Source organism: Sinocyclocheilus anshuiensis, unplaced genomic scaffold (assembly GCF_001515605.1).
Source record: "Sinocyclocheilus anshuiensis isolate Anshui unplaced genomic scaffold, SAMN03320099.WGS_v1.1 scaffold1393, whole genome shotgun sequence".
Taxonomy (NCBI): domain Eukaryota; kingdom Metazoa; phylum Chordata; class Actinopteri; order Cypriniformes; family Cyprinidae; genus Sinocyclocheilus; species Sinocyclocheilus anshuiensis.
Genome location: NW_015548343.1, coordinates 1,035,258 through 1,043,885, shown reverse-complemented (window position 1 = coordinate 1,043,885; position 8,628 = coordinate 1,035,258).

Genomic DNA, 8,628 nt, shown 5'->3' with positions numbered 1-8,628 from the left:
TAATGTTGATCCAGGATCAACAAAAGATGTTGATCCAGGAACATGTCTTACTTGGCAAAATCACGGCGACCGGGGGGGAAGAGAGTTAATTTAACATATTGATCTATACTGGCTTATACTGTTGTCACAATTGAACCTGCTTATTACCCAAATATATAACTACCAATACTTAACATATAATTGTAAATAGGTGTGCATAGGGGAGATCAGGATTACTTGTCACGGGGGAAGTTGTCACAAGGTCTATATTTTGAGTCTATATGCAATATAAGCGAGACCAGGGCTAGTTGTCACACTTTTTATACTGAATATTTTTTAGCATGTTTGTTTTATTTTTGAAAGACAGTGCCTGACACAAAACTTATAAGCCTTGGCTTCAAAAACAGTTCCCATTGTTACTGCCAAGTGAAAAAATATACAATTCATTTAACACATATTAACCCATATAGTGGGGTAAGTTGTCACAATAGAAACTGCTTATTATACAAATATATAACTATCAATCCCAAACATGTCATTGTAAATATGAGTACAGCAGGGAGATCAGGACTACTTGTCACAGGGAAGTTGTCATAAGGTCTATGCCTTAAGATTTTGAGTCTAAATATGTATAAGGGAGACCACTAGTAGCTAATTGTCACTTTTTATACTGCTTTTTTTTTTTTGAAAGTCACTTTCTGTACAGACACAAACCTGACTTCAAAAACTGTTTCTAATATTGTAATATGGAAGTTCATTTAAACCATTTTGACCTATAGCGGGGCATGTTGTCACACTATATGGGATAAGTTGTCACAATGGAACCAGCTCATAACAGATTTTCAGCTAAATTTAAACAGTAAAACTACACTGAAAAATTGTGACATCTAAATTAAATGGTTTTCAGAAATATTATTTGCCAACAAAACTATTTTTATGGGTTAAATCAGTTATAAAAATAGCTCTTTAAGGTTACAATTGCAGCGTATTACAAAACACAAAACAATTCACGATAGAGCAAAAATAGAACATACAAAAGTAACAAAAAAAAACACACAAAAAAAAAACATTTGGTCAATAAACATTATTCTATAAAATGTATAGGCTAAATTATATAAATCAGTGTAACAACTAGCCCAAACCTGAGATTTATTAAAAAAAAAAATAAAATACTCCTATCTTGTATATAGCAATGTTCCAGAGGCTGGAACATTGCTAGAGCATAAACTGTGAAATTTACATTTATGAGAATTTGCCCCTGTGTGTGTCTCTCTCTACCATGGGCTACACATTGCATTAAGATAACTTAAGAAACGAGCTGCAAGCACACATAGAGGTCTCCATAAATGACAGCTGAGACGGCCTCTATTCAAAATCAGCCTTGGGAGCTGCAATGCTCTCAGTTTAGTCGACAAAGCGCAAACATCATAGAACATTTCTAACAGTGCTTCATCTCATGTTTTTGACATATTGTACATATTGCAGAAAGTGCTTGTTTTAACCGTCTGACATGATCACATGAACATCCTGAGACAAAAAAAAACTAAATTAACTACCTTAAAACTAATTGGAGAAATTTAGCATTACATCACTTGCTCTCCAGTGGATCCTCTGCCGTCAGAATGAGAGTCCAAACAGCTGATAAAAACATCACTATAACCCAGAAGTATTATGGACTCATATTGTAGCTAGAAGCAACAGTTTGAAATTAAAACCGTCTTAATGATGGATTTGTTTATTACAAACACACAGCTTTTCACTTCAGAAGACATTAATTAATGGAGTCGTGTGGATTACTTATGGATTATTGTGATGTTTTTATCAGCTGTTTGGACTCTCATTCTGACGGCACCCATTCACTGCAGAGGATCCAATGGTGAGCAAGTGATGTAATGCTAAACCTATCCAAATCTGTTCCAATGAAGAAACAAACTCATCTACATCTTGAATGGTGTTAGTTTGAGTACATTTTCATTTTTGGGTGAACTATTCCTGACTTGGTACATGAAACACAATAAGGGTCACAATCAACTAACCAGTCACTTTAAGGAAGAAACATCCTGACATTACAAGAAAATCAGTGAACATTGACAACAAATCAACAAGAGTGCAAATAAAACTGGCAAACAACACAACCATATTAATTATTAATGTCCCAGTGCATACTGAGAAGATGGCCAATGGGGCTGAATTACAACAAAAAAACATTTCAGCGTGAACTATAATTGTTCATAAAAGAAAAGCAGCATCGAGATGCATTACTTGTGTTGCCATCCTAGAAAACGTTTTTTTGGGTCATGTGTCAGATTATTTATTTGATCTAAGAATAATCATTTTACAGAACGTTGACAAAAACATGTTTGCCATCTGCGCACAGTATGAAACGTGGGATTGTCTTTCAGAATATGAAACTTATCATATGCTTGACAGTTTTCAACCAGACAGAAAATGTTATATCCAGAAACTAATGTCAGTTACACCGTATTTGAGAGCATAAACTTAAAGATTGTTTGGAACTTGCAAGAGTAAGATGTGACACTTTATTTCCCACTGCGTTATGTGTTTTGTTTATCTGCTGGTGTCTGATGTGGCATTTCTGCTGATGGATGTTTTCTGTAATAGGGACTGTAACAGCACAGCTAAGAATAGCTATACAGAGGAGCCAGCATGAGACATTTAAGACTCCAGCCCTTCTGTTCATAAGGGACAGACACACAAAAGCGACCTTTAGTCTCTGGAAAGTTTTGATACAACCAGATTCATTTTCTCTGTATGTGTTTCTCACTATGGGAAGATACAAACGGTAGGTTTTCAGAAAGATATGCCCATAATAATATGCCCTGAATTTTCTTCTTTCTGGGAAATATTTGGTGTAATGAGTTATGACACATTTGAGACTGGTAAGAGACATTCAATGTACCCTAAATAACCATGCCATGAATAGCTTGAAGTAGAGTACAAATATTCAGCAATATTAGTGATTGTACTTGGAAATATACAGTATATATAGGCCTACATATATATATATATATATATATATACAGTATATGCATTTAGTGCAAACTTTTTGATGTGCGTTCGTGCGCATGGTTTTACAAACAAATATGTGTGAACGCTAGTCTACTCAGATGCTCAAGCTATACATTTGTTTATTGTGTGCATTGCCAGTTTAATAATATCAACTTTAGCTAGACGAACAATAAGCTAGGCTACATGATAAATCATCAAATGCATTTTTTTAATTGCTTTAGCTTGGGCAAAGGTTTCCTTATGAGGCTGCAGAGCAGTTCTTTTACTTTACAAGCCCTCAGGGCTTCCCCAGGAAAGGATAAGGGTCGAACCAGAGAGTGCTGTTAATGTCTGGCCTTAAGTCATGACTCTGGTGGGACTCTGCAAGACCATACACCCACTGGGTCTCTGCTTTTGGCTTCACTTATTTCTCCTGGAAATGGCCCTTAAAAGAGCCTTTAACTCCAAAACCCACTTTATACACTGGGTTTATACAACCCAGCCGACAGCTGCTGAATGACAGGAACAGTAACATATTCAGCTATGGATGTGAAGCAACAATGTAATGAGAATATGAATTTGGAATAAGTGCTCTCCGTTCCAATGATACTATGAGATTTGATGTTTAAATATTTTGTACTACAGCAAGATTTTTTTTCATTTATTTATACGTGTTAATCATTTTTAAAACAAAATGGTCATTCAGGTTTATGGCTGGAGCTTTAACATTAAAACACCAGTAATCTAAAAATTAGATCATCAATTTTAGATCATCTCTGGGAAGGTAAGGGAACAAAGAACGGAAAATATGCTCAGTTTAGCAAAAGCATTTGCTAAATGAATACATTTAAATGTAAATATGCTGAGCAAAATGACACAGAAATTTTTGGGGTTACCTACTGAGTACTTGCTAGAGTGAGCAATCTGAATTGTGAATTTTTAGATGTACACTTAAGAATGCTAGTAACAGCTTTTTGTGAATTTTAACTAGTTTGCAAGCTCAACAACCTACAGTTTATACATTTTAAAATGTTGATATTATCAATTGATGCTTCTCAGTGTTATCAAATAAAAAGGAATGTTTTAAGATGAGAAAAATTAATCAGAAAACATCACGATTCCTCAAAACCTATGCTAAAACTTACTGATGTTTTGTTTCAACTATTTTGATAAGGGAATAAAAAAAAAGGAAAAAAGGGAAAAAAAAAAAAGAAAGAAACTCCTAGAATTTCTTGATAAATTGCCATTTTATCAGTTAGAGGTTAGATGTGCATGACACCCAGGGACATGACACAAATTGCAACATCGGCTCTAATTAAAGTATTAAAATTAAGTAAATAAAATAAAAATTACTTCCATGTTCTCTTAATTGTTATATTCTGATACAAAAAAAACTTAATGACAATGATAATATGGATGCATAAAGTTTGAATTAAAAGCATGTACAATGCATGTCAGTCTCATTCAAGGGCAGTTCCTTTCTTTGACACAAGGCAGCAGCAAAGCACAAAAGTGGAGCCGAATATCCATGTGCATTATGCTGCTTTGCCAGACACTAAACATTATTTGCATTTTAAGTAGTCTTCATTTCACACATTCTACAAGAAGGAAGGACATAGTTTTAAACCGCCTAGCATGTCAGTCGATGATGGTAAAGATCATTTAAAAACTTCATGCATCTCAAGGTGTTCATGTTTGAAATATCTTAAAGATCTAAGAATACGGATCAATCAATTTTGACATAATCGTGACATTGTCCCAGTGGTGCCACTCCACCATCTAATTGGGTTGTGAACTCCTCTCTCCGTTTCCATTGGAAACAGGCCCCTAAATAAATGCTGAAGTGGCTTGGCACAACAAGGTCTCTTCTGTCTGTATGCCATAACCACAGTTGGTGAGGAGGAGAGCTTTCTCATGTTCATAATGGAGCAACTGTGCTGTCCCACATGAGTCAATTACTCTTACAAAGAATTAAATAAACCTTACATGGCTGCTAAAATAGCTGCCAAATGTTACTGAGTAAAAAAAAGGAATAAAAAAAGAGGAAAAAAAGAAGAATTGTCACAGGCGTGTCACGATATGTTATATAAGCTAATGTTGTTTTTTTAACTATTTGTTCTCTGAGCTAATGCAATGTGCGACCACAACAAAACAACAGTGTAGAAAGAATACAAGAAAATAATAATGCACAACTTCTGAATTTATAATTGAATTCACTAATTTGCCATGCAGACTTTTGCTGTCACATGCACCTGGTAATAATTCAAAGAAGAGATGTGATCAAATTTCACTGGCCAAATCAGAGAGGTTTCAGGCATTAACACTGTCATTCATGTGTCACCTGGAAACAGTTCCTGTCTGAGCCAGATGAAAAGATCTTGTTCATTATGACATAGGCCGAGCTATTTCTTTTTTAATAGAGTGTGCCTAAAATGAAATGAATTGAAAATCGGTTTCGACCAAAGAGGAGTCACTTCTTCATTGAACAGTTCTCTTGAATATAAATTTTGGTCAAAATGTCCTGGTTTGTTGTATTAAGCTTTTACATTTTATGTGAATGCCTTATGTGAACGATCAGTGGAAAATAAAGGCAGTTGCCTACTCAGTTCTTTCACATTAAATTGAACCATTCTGTCTCACAATTTATGGATACATTAATTGAACTTCATAATGTCTAATAGAAGCTGAGAAAACAATAATCAAAAGCTAAATCATTTAAGTTAAGATACATAACCTATTACATATTTTCAAAACTACATGGAAAACATGAAAATGCTTTGATTACAGTGAACTACAATGGATAAAATGGTGTATAAACAAATTTCACTCAGAAATTGCAAGTAAATTTCCCAAAGAATCGAAAATGACCATAAATTGATTTAATCATTCAATTTTGAAGTATAGAAACACTGAAATTGTATTTTCTTGTAAAACATGCTCAAGTAATCTTCGAAAAACAGTGTATGCAAAAGTAGGACCGTTTACATAAAGTGTTGTAATCCCCTTTTTTGACAATTGCTTTTTTTTTTAACACATTTAGAAATTAATTTTAGATAAAGTTATAGCTACAGATCACCTGCAAAAGACGCTTGTGAACCGAAGTTGTGTTGAGGTAGGGGGAGAGCAGGGGCGAAAGTACCACTTTTCAGAAAAACATCATTTTAAAAGATAATGTTTTAGACAGAGATATATTTTTGCTGTGGTCAGTAACTCACAAGTGTGGTCTATCAATACCAGGTGGTATTTTGCACAAATGTAAAACAACTTCAGTATAATTTCACTTTGAACATAAGTTGTGCATTGTTACTTTTGACCCCGTCTGTTGGGACGAAAGTAACACACAGGTGGGTCAAAAGTAACAACAATACAAGCTCGATTTTTTTGTGTTACTCTTATTTTTTATTAAATATACCTGACTATGGCCTTGATAATATGTAACTGCAAACATATTTTGTCCTTTATCTTTGCAAAAAATTATTAAATTACATTTTCATTTAAAATGTTAATTTCATCAAAAGTACCCCGACATAAACTTGAATTGTTTAGATTGTTTATTGGCAATGCCAATTCATTTTATAAAACATTTTTTCAACAGTATGAAAGTATATAATCCAAGAAACAAACAAAAACAGCCAAGAAACGCCATGTATCAGTGGCTGCAGAAACAAATGTTAGACAGAGGCTTTGAGAAACCATGGCATATTCTCAGAAGACAGTGGAAAAGTTTGAAACAATACTATATGAGCTGGAAGAGTCAGGTGGCAAAAAGAGGTTCATTTGGATGGACTAATGTTAACAGGTATTAACAGATAAACAGTACAAACAAACACAAACATAACAAAAGGCATTTGCCTACTCATTGTCACAGTTGTGACAGCCCCTTCTTCAGGTGGGACAGCTTAATCAGCAGACACAAACAATAATATCAATATCGTGCACAATTCTATTTTAGTTATTATTTTACTAAAATCCTTCGGGATTAACCAAGTTCTATCTTATTTTATCTTGCCTGAACAGACAGCTGGGTGGTATGGGATGGTAGACTCTAAACAGGCGTCCCTGGTTGAACCACCAGGATACTCTGGCAGCAGCCCTCCCTCAAACAGGCTCTGGCTAAGTGGGTGTTTGTTGGAATGTGGTGTGGGACCACATGGTACCAGTGAAGGAAACGGGCGGTCGGTGACATAGGCAGGTGAAAAGTCTTGCTCCTCAAAAATATCTGGGTTAAAGGGGCAGATGCCAGTGCACACAAAGCCAGACGTTATGTTTCTGGGTGTCGCTGCTCGTGGCAGAGCTGTGGTCACTAGGCTTGGAACATCATAGATGGTCAAAGTTTTTCCAGGATGTGTTCTCATCCAGTGATCTGCCGCCATGTTTATATATCGCTTCAGTGGACCGAAGACGCTCCTGTCAAGTGGCTGGAGACGATGTGAGCAGTGGGGTGGGAACGATAGTAGGACTATGCCGTTTGACTGACAAAAGTCAATTGCTGCCACAGAAAGGTGTGACCAATGATTGTCGAGGAGAAGCACCTTCGACTCCAGGGTTACACGGGTGTGTCTGGCAAAGTGCTGTAGAAAGGCCAGAAAGTCTGTATCCTGCATCCAGCCTGAGCTATTTGCAGAACCAGCAGAGCCAATGGGACCATTTCTCACAAAGTGGTCCTGGAACTTCTTCCTGGGAAAGATGAAGTACGGGGGAATGCAATTGCCTTGTGCATTTACTGCAAGGGCAGTGGTGACCAATGTCCCCCTCTCCCCAGAGGTCACTGCACCGACCTGGCGCTTCCCCTTGGTGGCAATTATTTTATCTGGCACTTGGACTGTCGTGGTACCTGAAAATTAATTATAAACTTTGATAAGCTTTCATGAACATTTGTAGGTGTTTATACCTAAATGTGTAGAGTTAGTGTTTGTATATAGTTACATATTTATTTTCATTATTGTTTTATTATCTCTATATCTGTATTTATTTATTAATTAATTTATTTGTATATGTATTTATTTTAGCTAGGTGTGTGTGTAGTGTTTTTATATACTTACATATTCACCTCATAGTTTTATAATTTGTATATATTTATCTGTATAGGCTACAGTATGTATGTATATCAACGTCTATAGTTTATATATGTTATTCAATTTTACATAGCAATGAATTTGTCTCGTGTATTTTAAACCACTTAATCACTCTAGCTTTTTAGTTTGAATGAATTGTAAAATGTACCTGTTTCATCCACGTTCCAAATGTCCTTTGCTTCAAAAAGGTAGCGGGCAAGAACTGTCTGCAGGTTGTTATAAAAAGCAGTCACATTTGTTTTATTGAAGCTGGTGGAACGGGACATGCTGGTGACTTGAGGTCGGTGAATAGACAATGTATTGTTGCGTTCAAGGAAGGAGGTGAGCCAGTCCTTTCCCACCATCTTGGTGGCATCCCATACATCTGGATATTTGCAGCCATATCTGCTGGCCAATTCGTATGCAAATTTGCGCACCTAAAACATAAAAAAAAAATGGTTAGATGGAGATTGTTTATTACATGATTAAGATTAGGGGTGCTCCGATTGATCGGCTACCGATCACTATCGGCCGATAATCACGTTGGGATGATCGATCGGCGGTCTCTAAAAGGCCGATCTCAAAA